Below are 17,738 nucleotides of genomic sequence, written 5' to 3'. Positions count from 1 at the left end.
AGCGAGAAACGGAGGGAGTCCTTCCGCTGCTCGTTCCTCGCCCAAGGGTACCCAGCCATCGCTCCAGCCTCTGCGTCGTCGCTCTTTCCGGAAACCTCCAGGCAAGCAAAACCTCCGCCCTTCAACGCCGTCCAGCCCAGCAAACTTCCTCGCCACCGTCGTTCCTCCTTCTCGTCTCCCCGATCCTTCCAGCTCCAAACTCCACGATCCTCGAACCAGTCGTCTCCGTCACAGCATTCCTCCCGTCGCCTTCCCGACCCCCTGGACTAAGATCTATGAGAACTGCGGTCAAGCCACTTGAACTCTGATCTTAGCCAAAAGGCCGAGAAGCGATGCCCGACGCCGGCCTTGGGCGGGCGCGCGGGCGTCCGGCTGGCGCGCAGCGGCGCAGGCCGACGCCTCTGGAGCCCGGTCCGCACGCGGCTGCCGGCCGCCCGGACTCCGCTCTCCCCCTCTCTTGCCTGCCTGCTTGCTCGCCTGCCTGCCCGCCAGTCCCGGGCGGGGGCCCTGCTCTTTGATCTCCTGTCAACGGCCCGACAACGACCGCAGCCGCGGGGGGCGCCAGCCGGCCGGCCTCCTTAGCTTAGGCCCCTCCCACCAGCAGCAGCCGTGCCGAGTGAGCTGCAAGCGAAAGCGGACCGTCGGCACCTGCGGGCAGAGGCAAGGGGCAGCGCTCTCTCGGGAGGGACGGGGACACACACACACCTGCCTGCCTGCCGAAAAAAAGAAAGAAAAGGTGTATATACTAAGTTTTTTGGAGGGAAAACGGCCGGCTGTCGAAAGGGGCCCGCCTGCAAGGACGGGGACACACACACACACACACACACACACACACACACACACACACACACACACACACACAAGCCACGCCTGCCTCCCTGGAAAAAGGAGGAAAAAACTAAGTTTTTTGGAGGGAAAACGCACGGGAGCCGAAAAGGGGGCCGGCCTGCTTGCCGAGAGAGTCGAGGCGCGGGAAAGTGCACGGAGGGAGCACGGGAACGGGGAGGGGGAGAGAGAGAGACACAGAGACACACAGATGGACGAGAGACGAGACCGGAGAGGAAGGAGCTCCGGTCCACCTCGCTTGCTTGCTAGCTACGTCTGTCTTTTCACCGCTGAGAGAAGGTAGTGCACCGTTCCCGGAGGCGCTGCAATACCGGGCCGATGCGTGGAGAGGACGGAGCAAGCTCCTGATCCAGCTCCCTGTTCCAAAAATCCGTTTAATATGTGGTCCCCCGATGGGGGACGTATCAGATATTAAACTGATAAGAACAGATACTACACTTGATCTTAGCCAAAAGGCCGAGAAGCGATGCCCGACGCCGGCCTTGGGCGGGCGCGCGGGCGTCCGGCTGGCGCGCAGCGGCGCAGGCCGACGCCTCTGGAGCCCGGTCCGCACGCGGCTGCCGGCCGCCCGGACTCCGCTCTCCCCCTCTCTTGCCTGCCTGCTTGCTCGCCTGCCTGCCCGCCAGTCCCGGGCGGGGGCCCTGCTCTTTGATCTCCTGTCAACGGCCCGACAACGACCGCAGCCGCGGGGGGCGCCAGCCGGCCGGCCTCCTTAGCTTAGGCCCCTCCCACCAGCAGCAGCCGTGCCGAGTGAGCTGCAAGCGAAAGCGGACCGTCGGCACCTGCGGGCAGAGGCAAGGGGCAGCGCTCTCTCGGGAGGGACGGGGACACACACACACCTGCCTGCCTGCCGAAAAAAAGAAAGAAAAGGTGTATATACTAAGTTTTTTGGAGGGAAAACGGCCGGCTGTCGAAAGGGGCCCGCCTGCAAGGACGGGGACACACACACACACACACACACACACACACACACACACACACACACACACACACACACACAAGCCACGCCTGCCTCCCTGGAAAAAGGAGGAAAAAACTAAGTTTTTTGGAGGGAAAACGCACGGGAGCCGAAAAGGGGGCCGGCCTGCTTGCCGAGAGAGTCGAGGCGCGGGAAAGTGCACGGAGGGAGCACGGGAACGGGGAGGGGGAGAGAGAGAGACACAGAGACACACAGATGGACGAGAGACGAGACCGGAGAGGAAGGAGCTCCGGTCCACCTCGCTTGCTTGCTAGCTACGTCTGTCTTTTCACCGCTGAGAGAAGGTAGTGCACCGTTCCCGGAGGCGCTGCAATACCGGGCCGATGCGTGGAGAGGACGGAGCAAGCTCCTGATCCAGCTCCCTGTTCCAAAAATCCGTTTAATATGTGGTCCCCCGATGGGGGACGTATCAGATATTAAACTGATAAGAACAGATACTACACTTGATCTTAGCCAAAAGGCCGAGAAGCGATGCCCGACGCCGGCCTTGGGCGGGCGCGCGGGCGTCCGGCTGGCGCGCAGCGGCGCAGGCCGACGCCTCTGGAGCCCGGTCCGCACGCGGCTGCCGGCCGCCCGGACTCCGCTCTCCCCCTCTCTTGCCTGCCTGCTTGCTCGCCTGCCTGCCCGCCAGTCCCGGGCGGGGGCCCTGCTCTTTGATCTCCTGTCAACGGCCCGACAACGACCGCAGCCGCGGGGGGCGCCAGCCGGCCGGCCTCCTTAGCTTAGGCCCCTCCCACCAGCAGCAGCCGTGCCGAGTGAGCTGCAAGCGAAAGCGGACCGTCGGCACCTGCGGGCAGAGGCAAGGGGCAGCGCTCTCTCGGGAGGGACGGGGACACACACACACCTGCCTGCCTGCCGAAAAAAAGAAAGAAAAGGTGTATATACTAAGTTTTTTGGAGGGAAAACGGCCGGCTGTCGAAAGGGGCCCGCCTGCAAGGACGGGGACACACACACACACACACACACACACACACACACACACACACACACACACACACAAGCCACGCCTGCCTCCCTGGAAAAAGGAGGAAAAAACTAAGTTTTTTGGAGGGAAAACGCACGGGAGCCGAAAAGGGGGCCGGCCTGCTTGCCGAGAGAGTCGAGGCGCGGGAAAGTGCACGGAGGGAGCACGGGAACGGGGAGGGGGAGAGAGAGAGACACAGAGACACACAGATGGACGAGAGACGAGACCGGAGAGGAAGGAGCTCCGGTCCACCTCGCTTGCTTGCTAGCTACGTCTGTCTTTTCACCGCTGAGAGAAGGTAGTGCACCGTTCCCGGAGGCGCTGCAATACCGGGCCGATGCGTGGAGAGGACGGAGCAAGCTCCTGATCCAGCTCCCTGTTCCAAAAATCCGTTTAATATGTGGTCCCCCGATGGGGGACGTATCAGATATTAAACTGATAAGAACAGATACTACACTTGATCTTAGCCAAAAGGCCGAGAAGCGATGCCCGACGCCGGCCTTGGGCGGGCGCGCGGGCGTCCGGCTGGCGCGCAGCGGCGCAGGCCGACGCCTCTGGAGCCCGGTCCGCACGCGGCTGCCGGCCGCCCGGACTCCGCTCTCCCCCTCTCTTGCCTGCCTGCTTGCTCGCCTGCCTGCCCGCCAGTCCCGGGCGGGGGCCCTGCTCTTTGATCTCCTGTCAACGGCCCGACAACGACCGCAGCCGCGGGGGGCGCCAGCCGGCCGGCCTCCTTAGCTTAGGCCCCTCCCACCAGCAGCAGCCGTGCCGAGTGAGCTGCAAGCGAAAGCGGACCGTCGGCACCTGCGGGCAGAGGCAAGGGGCAGCGCTCTCTCGGGAGGGACGGGGACACACACACACCTGCCTGCCTGCCGAAAAAAAGAAAGAAAAGGTGTATATACTAAGTTTTTTGGAGGGAAAACGGCCGGCTGTCGAAAGGGGCCCGCCTGCAAGGACGGGGACACACACACACACACACACACACACACACACACACACACACACACACACACACACACAAGCCACGCCTGCCTCCCTGGAAAAAGGAGGAAAAAACTAAGTTTTTTGGAGGGAAAACGCACGGGAGCCGAAAAGGGGGCCGGCCTGCTTGCCGAGAGAGTCGAGGCGCGGGAAAGTGCACGGAGGGAGCACGGGAACGGGGAGGGGGAGAGAGAGAGACACAGAGACACACAGATGGACGAGAGACGAGACCGGAGAGGAAGGAGCTCCGGTCCACCTCGCTTGCTTGCTAGCTACGTCTGTCTTTTCACCGCTGAGAGAAGGTAGTGCACCGTTCCCGGAGGCGCTGCAATACCGGGCCGATGCGTGGAGAGGACGGAGCAAGCTCCTGATCCAGCTCCCTGTTCCAAAAATCCGTTTAATATGTGGTCCCCCGATGGGGGACGTATCAGATATTAAACTGATAAGAACAGATACTACACTTGATCTTAGCCAAAAGGCCGAGAAGCGATGCCCGACGCCGGCCTTGGGCGGGCGCGCGGGCGTCCGGCTGGCGCGCAGCGGCGCAGGCCGACGCCTCTGGAGCCCGGTCCGCACGCGGCTGCCGGCCGCCCGGACTCCGCTCTCCCCCTCTCTTGCCTGCCTGCTTGCTCGCCTGCCTGCCCGCCAGTCCCGGGCGGGGGCCCTGCTCTTTGATCTCCTGTCAACGGCCCGACAACGACCGCAGCCGCGGGGGGCGCCAGCCGGCCGGCCTCCTTAGCTTAGGCCCCTCCCACCAGCAGCAGCCGTGCCGAGTGAGCTGCAAGCGAAAGCGGACCGTCGGCACCTGCGGGCAGAGGCAAGGGGCAGCGCTCTCTCGGGAGGGACGGGGACACACACACACCTGCCTGCCTGCCGAAAAAAAGAAAGAAAAGGTGTATATACTAAGTTTTTTGGAGGGAAAACGGCCGGCTGTCGAAAGGGGCCCGCCTGCAAGGACGGGGACACACACACACACACACACACACACACACACACACACACACACACACACACACACACACACACAAGCCACGCCTGCCTCCCTGGAAAAAGGAGGAAAAAACTAAGTTTTTTGGAGGGAAAACGCACGGGAGCCGAAAAGGGGGCCGGCCTGCTTGCCGAGAGAGTCGAGGCGCGGGAAAGTGCACGGAGGGAGCACGGGAACGGGGAGGGGGAGAGAGAGAGACACAGAGACACACAGATGGACGAGAGACGAGACCGGAGAGGAAGGAGCTCCGGTCCACCTCGCTTGCTTGCTAGCTACGTCTGTCTTTTCACCGCTGAGAGAAGGTAGTGCACCGTTCCCGGAGGCGCTGCAATACCGGGCCGATGCGTGGAGAGGACGGAGCAAGCTCCTGATCCAGCTCCCTGTTCCAAAAATCCGTTTAATATGTGGTCCCCCGATGGGGGACGTATCAGATATTAAACTGATAAGAACAGATACTACACTTGATCTTAGCCAAAAGGCCGAGAAGCGATGCCCGACGCCGGCCTTGGGCGGGCGCGCGGGCGTCCGGCTGGCGCGCAGCGGCGCAGGCCGACGCCTCTGGAGCCCGGTCCGCACGCGGCTGCCGGCCGCCCGGACTCCGCTCTCCCCCTCTCTTGCCTGCCTGCTTGCTCGCCTGCCTGCCCGCCAGTCCCGGGCGGGGGCCCTGCTCTTTGATCTCCTGTCAACGGCCCGACAACGACCGCAGCCGCGGGGGGCGCCAGCCGGCCGGCCTCCTTAGCTTAGGCCCCTCCCACCAGCAGCAGCCGTGCCGAGTGAGCTGCAAGCGAAAGCGGACCGTCGGCACCTGCGGGCAGAGGCAAGGGGCAGCGCTCTCTCGGGAGGGACGGGGACACACACACACCTGCCTGCCTGCCGAAAAAAAGAAAGAAAAGGTGTATATACTAAGTTTTTTGGAGGGAAAACGGCCGGCTGTCGAAAGGGGCCCGCCTGCAAGGACGGGGACACACACACACACACACACACACACACACACACACACACACACACACACACACACACAAGCCACGCCTGCCTCCCTGGAAAAAGGAGGAAAAAACTAAGTTTTTTGGAGGGAAAACGCACGGGAGCCGAAAAGGGGGCCGGCCTGCTTGCCGAGAGAGTCGAGGCGCGGGAAAGTGCACGGAGGGAGCACGGGAACGGGGAGGGGGAGAGAGAGAGACACAGAGACACACAGATGGACGAGAGACGAGACCGGAGAGGAAGGAGCTCCGGTCCACCTCGCTTGCTTGCTAGCTACGTCTGTCTTTTCACCGCTGAGAGAAGGTAGTGCACCGTTCCCGGAGGCGCTGCAATACCGGGCCGATGCGTGGAGAGGACGGAGCAAGCTCCTGATCCAGCTCCCTGTTCCAAAAATCCGTTTAATATGTGGTCCCCCGATGGGGGACGTATCAGATATTAAACTGATAAGAACAGATACTACACTTGATCTTAGCCAAAAGGCCGAGAAGCGATGCCCGACGCCGGCCTTGGGCGGGCGCGCGGGCGTCCGGCTGGCGCGCAGCGGCGCAGGCCGACGCCTCTGGAGCCCGGTCCGCACGCGGCTGCCGGCCGCCCGGACTCCGCTCTCCCCCTCTCTTGCCTGCCTGCTTGCTCGCCTGCCTGCCCGCCAGTCCCGGGCGGGGGCCCTGCTCTTTGATCTCCTGTCAACGGCCCGACAACGACCGCAGCCGCGGGGGGCGCCAGCCGGCCGGCCTCCTTAGCTTAGGCCCCTCCCACCAGCAGCAGCCGTGCCGAGTGAGCTGCAAGCGAAAGCGGACCGTCGGCACCTGCGGGCAGAGGCAAGGGGCAGCGCTCTCTCGGGAGGGACGGGGACACACACACACCTGCCTGCCTGCCGAAAAAAAGAAAGAAAAGGTGTATATACTAAGTTTTTTGGAGGGAAAACGGCCGGCTGTCGAAAGGGGCCCGCCTGCAAGGACGGGGACACACACACACACACACACACACACACACACACACACACACACACACACACACACACACACAAGCCACGCCTGCCTCCCTGGAAAAAGGAGGAAAAAACTAAGTTTTTTGGAGGGAAAACGCACGGGAGCCGAAAAGGGGGCCGGCCTGCTTGCCGAGAGAGTCGAGGCGCGGGAAAGTGCACGGAGGGAGCACGGGAACGGGGAGGGGGAGAGAGAGAGACACAGAGACACACAGATGGACGAGAGACGAGACCGGAGAGGAAGGAGCTCCGGTCCACCTCGCTTGCTTGCTAGCTACGTCTGTCTTTTCACCGCTGAGAGAAGGTAGTGCACCGTTCCCGGAGGCGCTGCAATACCGGGCCGATGCGTGGAGAGGACGGAGCAAGCTCCTGATCCAGCTCCCTGTTCCAAAAATCCGTTTAATATGTGGTCCCCCGATGGGGGACGTATCAGATATTAAACTGATAAGAACAGATACTACACTTGATCTTAGCCAAAAGGCCGAGAAGCGATGCCCGACGCCGGCCTTGGGCGGGCGCGCGGGCGTCCGGCTGGCGCGCAGCGGCGCAGGCCGACGCCTCTGGAGCCCGGTCCGCACGCGGCTGCCGGCCGCCCGGACTCCGCTCTCCCCCTCTCTTGCCTGCCTGCTTGCTCGCCTGCCTGCCCGCCAGTCCCGGGCGGGGGCCCTGCTCTTTGATCTCCTGTCAACGGCCCGACAACGACCGCAGCCGCGGGGGGCGCCAGCCGGCCGGCCTCCTTAGCTTAGGCCCCTCCCACCAGCAGCAGCCGTGCCGAGTGAGCTGCAAGCGAAAGCGGACCGTCGGCACCTGCGGGCAGAGGCAAGGGGCAGCGCTCTCTCGGGAGGGACGGGGACACACACACACCTGCCTGCCTGCCGAAAAAAAGAAAGAAAAGGTGTATATACTAAGTTTTTTGGAGGGAAAACGGCCGGCTGTCGAAAGGGGCCCGCCTGCAAGGACGGGGACACACACACACACACACACACACACACACACACACACACACACACACACACACACACAAGCCACGCCTGCCTCCCTGGAAAAAGGAGGAAAAAACTAAGTTTTTTGGAGGGAAAACGCACGGGAGCCGAAAAGGGGGCCGGCCTGCTTGCCGAGAGAGTCGAGGCGCGGGAAAGTGCACGGAGGGAGCACGGGAACGGGGAGGGGGAGAGAGAGAGACACAGAGACACACAGATGGACGAGAGACGAGACCGGAGAGGAAGGAGCTCCGGTCCACCTCGCTTGCTTGCTAGCTACGTCTGTCTTTTCACCGCTGAGAGAAGGTAGTGCACCGTTCCCGGAGGCGCTGCAATACCGGGCCGATGCGTGGAGAGGACGGAGCAAGCTCCTGATCCAGCTCCCTGTTCCAAAAATCCGTTTAATATGTGGTCCCCCGATGGGGGACGTATCAGATATTAAACTGATAAGAACAGATTTTTTTTTTTTTTTTTGTTTTTTATTACAAAAATACAAAATACAACAAACCAAAAAACACATGGACATCCGAAAAACAAAATCCAAAACCAAAAAGTCACAAAACATGTCAAACTAACAGAAACCATTCATTACCATAATCCCGCCCCTTATGCAAAAACCAGTCCCTCCCCAATCCTCAAATTACTCCCGCATCCTCAGAAAAGACGAAAAATACAAACACAAAAAAACCTTCAATACAGAAACTGCACACCAAAAAACACCCCAATGAAAAACAACCCCTCCCGATGGTCTTTCGCCGCTGCGGAACCCCTCCTCTGAACGACCCATTGGATGGGTCTTGCGCTGTCCTGCCACACCTTCCAGGCGATGCCTTCTACCGTGTCGCCCCTTCTGTGGCTGACCAAGTCCTCCCGGGAAGCCCAAAGATGAAACCTGACAAGGCTAATAGTCCATCTTCAAAAGAGTTCACAGAAACCTTGTCAAACAGCAAAATCAAACATACAGAAACACAAATAACAAAAAACAAAACCCCGCGAGAAGCCTATCAAATCAGGAAATAACAAAACAGCAGTAGTCAGGCATCGGCCAATACCTTCCACTTCTCCTTAACAGCGTGGAAACTCCACTTCCTTTTATCTGCAGCCACCATACATCTAACATCCCAGAGGACCTTGCTCCACACCCCCCCCACATCACATGTCACTCCCTTCTTCACCAGCAAATTTCTTGCGGCCCACAGTTCAATTTTCACAAAACTCATTAATAACCACAACAAAAAACACACACCTTTCGTTCTTCCCCCCCTCCTCACACCAAACATTACTGTTGCGAGGTTCACTGCAAAAGTGCCATCTATGGCTCCCAAAAGAGCGCTGCTCTTCTCCCACACTTTTTGAGCAAAATTACACGACCAAAAAACATGCTCGATACTCTCCGCACAATGACATCCGGTTCGGGGGCACCCGACCTGTTTGGTCAACTTATGCTTATATAGCACAGTTCTTACAGGAAGCCTCTTCCATACCGTTAACCAATTAAGGTCCAGACAGTCCAGACGCAAACCCTTAGGCTGCACCCTTCCCCAGATCTCGTTTGCGACGCCCCCCACAACCCTGGCTTCTGCTCTTTCTGTTATAGCGCAATACAGTGCCCTGTGGTCCAGCAGCTCCGACTCATCCACCGACTCCAGATGCTTTCTCGTCCAGGACACTGCATGCCTGTAATGCCAGGGCAGATCTTCTCCGTGAGGGACGTCGTTCTTCCAGCCGGCAAGTCTGCGCATGCTGTTCGATAACCAAAATCTCACAAAATACTGGTAATCATGTGACACAGGCTGTTTCAAAGCAGCGCACAAACCAGACACAAACAGACAGTTCAGCTTAATCGGCATGTTTGGTACTGATCTGCCCCCCGCTTCTATGGGTCTATACATATCAATCCGTCTCACATATTCATATTTTTTGTTCCACACAAAACGAAAAACTTCTCTGACCAGATACCGATTATACCTAGCCGGCATGGGGTACACATGTGCTAAATACGTGAGGGCAGGCAACACATCTGTTTTTAATACAATCACCTTCTCGATGTAAGTAAGCCTCCTGTCGCCCCATCGGAGTAGTCTTTTCCTGACCACCTCCAAAGCCTCTTGCCAGCTGCTATGAACAGTACTTTGGTCATGAAAAGAAACCCCCAAAACCTTCAGAGGACCTCTGCAGCACTTCAGGTCGCAGGGACTCCCTTTTTCGCCCCTCCAACACCCGAAATATTTTATTTCGCTTTTCTGTCTATTTAACTTTGCTCCAGACATCCGGGCAAAGCTATCAAAAATCCCCAGAGCCTCCTGCAAACTTTCCTTCGACCCTACCATCAAAGTGATGTCGTCGGCGTATAAGGACATCTTCACTCTCCCCCCACCACTCCCAGGCAGCATTATGCCTTCTGCACGCGGGCTCGCGTTAACCATCCTCACAAAAGGTTCCAAGTACAGCACAAATAACAGAGGCGACAACGGGCATCCTTGCCTCACGCCCACCTTCTGTTCTACCAGTTTCCCCAGGAATCCATTCACCACCACCCTACTCCCTACTTGCTTATACAAGGTCTTTAGCCACCCAATAAAAAGCACGCCGAAACCCATCCTTTCCATCACAGCCCACAAAAACTGATGCGACACTCTATCAAAGGCCTTCTCCAAATCAAGGCTCACCAGTGCAAGGGGGATGTTTCTCTGCTCGGACCACGCTATTGTGTCCCTAACCAGCTGCAATGACCAGGTAATTTTCCTCCCCTGGACCCCACACGTCTGATCTTTCCCAATCACTTTGTCCAACACTCCTTTCATCCTATTAACTAACACCTTTGCAAATAGTTTATAGTCCGAGCAGAGCATTGTTAAAGGCCTCCAATTCGCAAGCTCTGTCGGTTGGCCTTTTTTATACAACAGAGTCAGAACCCCTTCACTCATCGATCTTCCCAGGACGCCCATGCAAAAAACCTCCCTCATTACCTCGAGCAAGATCGGCCCCAATATACCCCAGAAAGTCCTATAAAATTCTGATGGCAGACCATCAATTCCAGGCACTTTCCCATCTTTTGTGTCAGCTAAGGCCAACCTAAGCTCCTCTAATGTGAAAGGGCTTTCTAAGAGGGCCCTACTCTCCTCCGGCAGCTGTGAAACAATACAATCCAGAGAGGTGAGATCTATCTCCCTTCCCATCTCTTTTTCAGAAAAGAGACACTGATAATAGTCAAACACTGCCTCCAACATACCGTCTATGCCTGCTACTATCGTGTTCTCACCCACTCGAACCCCATCCAGCCGTCTTTTAGCCTGCTGCTTTCTCACCTGTCTGAAAAGATAAGAGACGCAGGTCCCTTGCTGCAGGGATGAGTCTACCCGGGTCTTAAAAATGAAACTCTTTGCCCTCTCCTCGTGATACGCCCTTAACAGCCTCTTAGAAGCTGCCACCTCAGTCATGTCCACTGACACCCCATCATTAAGAAGAGCATAAAGCTTATTCAGCCCTTCCTGGAGCAGCCTCCCCTCTTTCCTCACTTTTTTCTGACGTTCCAGACAATAGAACCTCGTTTCACTTTTAACTTTCTTCTTAGTCTGCTCCCACCAGTCCAACACAGAGACACGCTGTTGCCTTCCTGCCCACCACCTGTTCAAATTCAGACTCATACGATCCACATACTCTCTCTCTCCCAAAACCGCAACATTCATTCTCCACACACCCTTCCCATACATTCCGCCTGCCAGGCTCAAATCCACTTCTACAATATCGTGATCCGAAAGCCAGGCCGGGCGAGTGGTGATTCCTCCAACTGCCACCTCCCTAGATACAAAAACATAATCAAGACGTTTTGCCACACCTGACGCGTTCCTCCAGGTAGGCACCACCCCTTTTCCTTGAAAACGCACTGCACTATCAACTAAATTGAAGCGCGTCAGCAGTGTGCGCAGCTGCTTTGCCCCCGCCTCTTCCTTATTAACGAGGTCGACATTAAAATCACCACCGACGACCAGAAGCCTATTTGTGGCGCACAAAGGGAACAGCTCTTTAAAAAAATCTGCCCTCATGGACCCTACAGCCGGAGCATAGACACACACGACTCTAAAACGACACTCACCAACACTCAAATCAACACTCAAAGCTCTGCCCGGCACCACTACAGCACTCCCTTCGACTAAAACATCCCGATTCCCAATCAACACACCCACACCCGACGAGTGAACCCCGCCCACACTCCACCTAGAATCCCCTCTATCCCACTCACGCGCAAAACCCACTACATCCTTATTATCCTTCAGATGAACCTCCTGTAAAAGACAGACATCAAAATTAAAAGGCCTCAAAGACTGGAAAACTGCAGTCCTTTTCACTTTGTTCCTCAGTCCCCTGGTATTTAAAGTGAGAACCTTAATGGCCATGAATAGTCACTTCACAGTTTTTCTTCCCACCTATCGATGATAGCCATCGCCGCTATATAAGCGTCCCGCACATCCGCTTCCTGACAGCCACTCACAGCCAATCTTGTGATTCTCCTAGCCGATCCATCGTTCTCGAGCTTCACTCCCGGAAATCTTTTGGGTATGTTTTTAAGCCCACCCGCCCTGCTCGGGAACCTCACAGTCCCGTTCTGCCATTCACACTTCTTTAAAAAAAAAGACGAGGCATCCAACTTTTTCACATACCGGCCATCCTTCCTATAAACCCCCGCAGCAAAGGCTTCCTTTGCCTTCCCAGCACTGTTCCTCCACTGCTTCACAAGATCAGAGAAAAGATATTTTTTCGCGATTATCTCTGAGTGGTTTCTTCCATATACTTGAATGCGCCTCACTTCTTTGCCAACGCACTCACACTTGTACTTAATTCCTTTCTTCTGCAGATCCTGCTCTTCAAACCCGGCTGGCCAATTGACCTCTCTGTTCTTCTCATGCCATTTGCAGAGGTCAATGAAGTCCCTGGGGAGGTCCGAGTCCAGCCAAAGGCCTTCCTCGCTCCCCAGCTTCTGCTCAGCCTGGACGCCCTCATCCGTCCCAGGTATGCAAGAAACATCGGATGACACTGAGCATTCTCCGGATTGGGGCAGGACAGGCCCCTCATCACGGACTTCACCCTCCTCAGGTGTGTAAGCTGCCACCAGGGCCTCTGAGACAGATGTTTCACTCAGTGTCAGATCCTCAGCACCTCTATCAGCTTTCTTGGCCACTAGGGCATCCGACCCTTGCGCCTTCCTCTTTATGGATTTCTTCGACACTGACGGCCCTTCTTCTCCCCCTTCCTCCATCCTCTCATCCCAACTCACGCCCGGGGCACAGTGCACCTCCTGTCCGACTTCTATCACTGCCGCCTTCAAAAGGTCTAGTCCTGGCGTCTCTGAAACCTCTGAAAAGCCGTCAGTCTCCGAAAAATTTCCATCTGCTGGCTCGATTTGCATATGCAAATTTGACTCCGCCCCTGCCTCTGCTTCTCCCACCACTTCTCCGGTCTCCTCTCCTTCCTGGCCTTCCATTAAGAAGCCTCCGTCTTTTAAAAACCTTCGGCTTCCCTCTTTACCAGGCTCCCTATTTTCAGCCTCCTCACCACTGACACGGCCCGCACCTTCCGAAACTTCATCCACCTTCCTTCGTCTCTCCTCCTCATTCGCAGCACCTGGTCTCACACCTGCAGCACCACTAACGACTTCAGAAAAAGTCCTCTTCCGCAACGCACAGTCTTTAAACACATGCCCTGCACCGCCGCACAAATTACATCTTCTTTCCTCCTTGCATTCGGAAGATAAGTGGCCAACCCCCTCACATCGTCTGCAAATTCGCTCCCTGCAATCCACTACGTGGTGTCCCTCCTTTCTGCATCTCCTGCAGACCGAGGGCTGTCCATAATAAAATAAGTACCCCCTGTTGGAGCCTATCTCAAACGACGCCGGCGGGTGCAAAAGGCCGTCCGGAGACGACCCATCTGCTCTGAAGCGCACTCTGTAACGCCTCCGCCCTGTCCAATAATTCTTCCTGTCTATGAGCTTCACCCCTATGCCCTGAATGTCCACGAAGCGCTTCAAGAAACAAACTATGTCCTCTTCTGGCACATAGGGGTTAAACATTGTCACTGTCAAAGTTCTTAGCTCCCTGGCAAACAAAGGCTCCACATAGTAGTCGACAAAGGGCTTTTCCTCTCTCCTTCTGTTCACCACTGCCCAAACATTCCTGACAAGATCCTCCGAGATGAGCGAAAGGTCAAAACATCGCTTACCCGGGAAGTCTTGCAGGCAGAAAACGTCCTCGGGCTCCAAGCGCAAGGCAGCGCCGATCACCTCGTCCTCGAACTTGTCCCTCGAAACAAAATCCGTCTTCTCCCCGTCGTCTCGCTGCACAAACCGAACGGCATGCCGCACTCTCCCTTCTCTCGAAAAGGCTCCTCCTTCCATCGTCTCAAAAAAAATGGCCGGAAAAAAAACCGCCACGCAAAAAAAGCTTCGAGTCTCCTCGAAAAAAAGCGATCCGTCTCTTCCTCTTTCTTCTGGCCAAGATGCAAGCTGCGGACAGGCCACACACTTGATCTTAGCCAAAAGGCCGAGAAGCGATGCCCGACGCCGGCCTTGGGCGGGCGCGCGGGCGTCCGGCTGGCGCGCAGCGGCGCAGGCCGACGCCTCTGGAGCCCGGTCCGCACGCGGCTGCCGGCCGCCCGGACTCCGCTCTCCCCCTCTCTTGCCTGCCTGCTTGCTCGCCTGCCTGCCCGCCAGTCCCGGGCGGGGGCCCTGCTCTTTGATCTCCTGTCAACGGCCCGACAACGACCGCAGCCGCGGGGGGCGCCAGCCGGCCGGCCTCCTTAGCTTAGGCCCCTCCCACCAGCAGCAGCCGTGCCGAGTGAGCTGCAAGCGAAAGCGGACCGTCGGCACCTGCGGGCAGAGGCAAGGGGCAGCGCTCTCTCGGGAGGGACGGGGACACACACACACCTGCCTGCCTGCCGAAAAAAAGAAAGAAAAGGTGTATATACTAAGTTTTTTGGAGGGAAAACGGCCGGCTGTCGAAAGGGGCCCGCCTGCAAGGACGGGGACACACACACACACACACACACACACACACACACACACACACACACACACACACACAAGCCACGCCTGCCTCCCTGGAAAAAGGAGGAAAAAACTAAGTTTTTTGGAGGGAAAACGCACGGGAGCCGAAAAGGGGGCCGGCCTGCTTGCCGAGAGAGTCGAGGCGCGGGAAAGTGCACGGAGGGAGCACGGGAACGGGGAGGGGGAGAGAGAGAGACACAGAGACACACAGATGGACGAGAGACGAGACCGGAGAGGAAGGAGCTCCGGTCCACCTCGCTTGCTTGCTAGCTACGTCTGTCTTTTCACCGCTGAGAGAAGGTAGTGCACCGTTCCCGGAGGCGCTGCAATACCGGGCCGATGCGTGGAGAGGACGGAGCAAGCTCCTGATCCAGCTCCCTGTTCCAAAAATCCGTTTAATATGTGGTCCCCCGATGGGGGACGTATCAGATATTAAACTGATAAGAACAGATACTACACTTGATCTTAGCCAAAAGGCCGAGAAGCGATGCCCGACGCCGGCCTTGGGCGGGCGCGCGGGCGTCCGGCTGGCGCGCAGCGGCGCAGGCCGACGCCTCTGGAGCCCGGTCCGCACGCGGCTGCCGGCCGCCCGGACTCCGCTCTCCCCCTCTCTTGCCTGCCTGCTTGCTCGCCTGCCTGCCCGCCAGTCCCGGGCGGGGGCCCTGCTCTTTGATCTCCTGTCAACGGCCCGACAACGACCGCAGCCGCGGGGGGCGCCAGCCGGCCGGCCTCCTTAGCTTAGGCCCCTCCCACCAGCAGCAGCCGTGCCGAGTGAGCTGCAAGCGAAAGCGGACCGTCGGCACCTGCGGGCAGAGGCAAGGGGCAGCGCTCTCTCGGGAGGGACGGGGACACACACACACCTGCCTGCCTGCCGAAAAAAAGAAAGAAAAGGTGTATATACTAAGTTTTTTGGAGGGAAAACGGCCGGCTGTCGAAAGGGGCCCGCCTGCAAGGACGGGGACACACACACACACACACACACACACACACACACACACACACACACACACACACACACACACACACAAGCCACGCCTGCCTCCCTGGAAAAAGGAGGAAAAAACTAAGTTTTTTGGAGGGAAAACGCACGGGAGCCGAAAAGGGGGCCGGCCTGCTTGCCGAGAGAGTCGAGGCGCGGGAAAGTGCACGGAGGGAGCACGGGAACGGGGAGGGGGAGAGAGAGAGACACAGAGACACACAGATGGACGAGAGACGAGACCGGAGAGGAAGGAGCTCCGGTCCACCTCGCTTGCTTGCTAGCTACGTCTGTCTTTTCACCGCTGAGAGAAGGTAGTGCACCGTTCCCGGAGGCGCTGCAATACCGGGCCGATGCGTGGAGAGGACGGAGCAAGCTCCTGATCCAGCTCCCTGTTCCAAAAATCCGTTTAATATGTGGTCCCCCGATGGGGGACGTATCAGATATTAAACTGATAAGAACAGATTTTTTTTTTTTTTTTTTTTTTTTTTTTATTGAAAAACAGTTCATTAAATTCCATTATTTTCCTTTACATTATTTTCAACCATACTTATAAGCACGAAGTACTGTTTTCTAATAAAACATAAAAAGAAACAATCACAACCAACCAAATACATTGTTCATATTGACAAAACAAGGTCATATCAACCATTAATTCACAAACACAAAAACACAGCCTTTGTCATCCAACCCTATAACACAGCACACACGTCTAGGTTAATACAGAATCAGTACATCTATTAAACAGAACATTTCAAACCATAAGTTCCATTCCATAATCAGCTAACAGAATCTTCAGTAAACTAACAACAAATCCCATTCATCTCAACAAAATTGCACAAACAAATCAAATCGCAACCAAACCTATTCACATCCCATCACATACCCCAAACCCCCACTCATCTCCTTTTCATAATCCCGCCCATTATGCAAATTACAGTTACCCTTTCCCCAACTGACAATACAATCCATTCCCGTAACTCTACTTTATACATCCAACATCCCGTCCTAGTTAAACAAAAACAATTCCCCCACTAACCAACCCCAAAACTCCGTCCTATTTACATTGCCCACCCCTTTTACAAGTATTCCAACAAACAAAATTCACAGAACATTCAATACAATAACTTCGTTATACTAATACAAATTCAAGTCAATTAATAACGAAAAACATAAAACACAGCAAACCCATATCCCAGTTCCACATTATTCACATCCAAGTATTCGAAAAAAAAAAACCCGCCATATAACCCATACTCACCACAAACCTCCTAATTACCCTAATCCCGCCCCTTATGCAAAAAGTAAGCCTAACATCTAACGTCTATACCTTAAATCTACATCATCCCTTCCCTTTCTTTTTTCCTTTCTTCCTAACTGACTGTCCCACCTTTACCTCACTCTTCTCGTTCCCTTCCTTCTTCAAGTCTACAGTCAAAACTGATACACTTTCACCAGCGTCACCATTCACCCAACGAAACTTAAGTTTGTTTGAACCCTCCTCAACACCTGGCACCTCTCCTTCCACACTCCTCGCACCTTTCATCCTACTGTCAATCTCACTATCTCCCTGAAATTGCTCCTCTAACAATCTGTTCGTGTACCCTTCCTTCTCTAAGTCCAATTCACACGATTTCACAAAGTCAGAATACTGTCTCTCTTCGTCGCTGTCAATAAAACCGTCCGTATATACTACCATGGCCTCAGAATCACAAATTCCTCCCAGCCCATCACTCTCTACAATCCGTCCCAAACCCACACTTACTGATTTATCTACACCGTTTTCACTACCTCCATCCACACGATCTCCACCTGTATCACCTAACCGTACACTCTCCACACTCCCACTTTCCACTTCCCGTTCATTCACAACCATCTCAGTGCTCCGCTTTCGCTCCTCACATCTTGCAGACCTATGACCCATCTTCCCACATGAATAACACCGCACACATGCCCTTGTCGTATGCTCCCGCGATCCACATCGACTACAGCACATCTCTCCACACTGTGCAGCAAAAT

At 56.1% G+C, this 17,738-nt stretch overlaps 10 non-coding genes across 10 annotated transcripts; all 10 read right to left on the bottom strand.

The window, feature by feature from the left end:
- Positions 1–1,123: 1,123 nt before the first annotated feature.
- Positions 1,124–1,314, bottom strand: LOC148807059 (U2 spliceosomal RNA). The gene has a single exon (XR_016089014.1). It is a non-coding gene; the product is annotated as a U2 spliceosomal RNA (small nuclear RNA).
- A 793-nt stretch (positions 1,315–2,107) lies between these two features.
- Positions 2,108–2,298, bottom strand: LOC148807058 (U2 spliceosomal RNA). The gene has a single exon (XR_016089012.1). It is a non-coding gene; the product is annotated as a U2 spliceosomal RNA (small nuclear RNA).
- A 787-nt stretch (positions 2,299–3,085) lies between these two features.
- Positions 3,086–3,276, bottom strand: LOC148807057 (U2 spliceosomal RNA). The gene has a single exon (XR_016089011.1). It is a non-coding gene; the product is annotated as a U2 spliceosomal RNA (small nuclear RNA).
- Positions 3,277–4,067: 791 nt separating this feature from the next.
- LOC148807056 (U2 spliceosomal RNA) lies at positions 4,068–4,258 on the bottom strand. Its single transcript, XR_016089010.1, has one exon. It is a non-coding gene; the product is annotated as a U2 spliceosomal RNA (small nuclear RNA).
- Positions 4,259–5,055: 797 nt separating this feature from the next.
- LOC148807055 (U2 spliceosomal RNA) lies at positions 5,056–5,246 on the bottom strand. The gene has a single exon (XR_016089009.1). It is a non-coding gene; the product is annotated as a U2 spliceosomal RNA (small nuclear RNA).
- A 791-nt stretch (positions 5,247–6,037) lies between these two features.
- On the bottom strand, positions 6,038–6,228 carry LOC148807054 (U2 spliceosomal RNA). Its single transcript, XR_016089008.1, has one exon. It is a non-coding gene; the product is annotated as a U2 spliceosomal RNA (small nuclear RNA).
- Positions 6,229–7,023: 795 nt separating this feature from the next.
- On the bottom strand, positions 7,024–7,214 carry LOC148807053 (U2 spliceosomal RNA). The gene has a single exon (XR_016089007.1). It is a non-coding gene; the product is annotated as a U2 spliceosomal RNA (small nuclear RNA).
- A 791-nt stretch (positions 7,215–8,005) lies between these two features.
- On the bottom strand, positions 8,006–8,198 carry LOC148807052 (U2 spliceosomal RNA). Its single transcript, XR_016089069.1, has one exon. It is a non-coding gene; the product is annotated as a U2 spliceosomal RNA (small nuclear RNA).
- A 6,843-nt stretch (positions 8,199–15,041) lies between these two features.
- On the bottom strand, positions 15,042–15,232 carry LOC148807051 (U2 spliceosomal RNA). Its single transcript, XR_016089006.1, has one exon. It is a non-coding gene; the product is annotated as a U2 spliceosomal RNA (small nuclear RNA).
- A 799-nt stretch (positions 15,233–16,031) lies between these two features.
- LOC148807050 (U2 spliceosomal RNA) lies at positions 16,032–16,225 on the bottom strand. Its single transcript, XR_016089070.1, has one exon. It is a non-coding gene; the product is annotated as a U2 spliceosomal RNA (small nuclear RNA).
- Positions 16,226–17,738: the final 1,513 nt, after the last annotated feature.

The sequence above is a fragment of the Atractosteus spatula genome, unplaced genomic scaffold (genome assembly GCF_055471065.1).
Source record: "Atractosteus spatula isolate fAtrSpa1 unplaced genomic scaffold, fAtrSpa1.hap1 Scaffold_42, whole genome shotgun sequence".
Classification (NCBI taxonomy): Eukaryota; Metazoa; Chordata; class Actinopteri; order Semionotiformes; family Lepisosteidae; genus Atractosteus; species Atractosteus spatula.
Note: the sequence above shows the minus strand (reverse complement) of the source record. Positions and strands in the feature narration are given on the sequence as shown.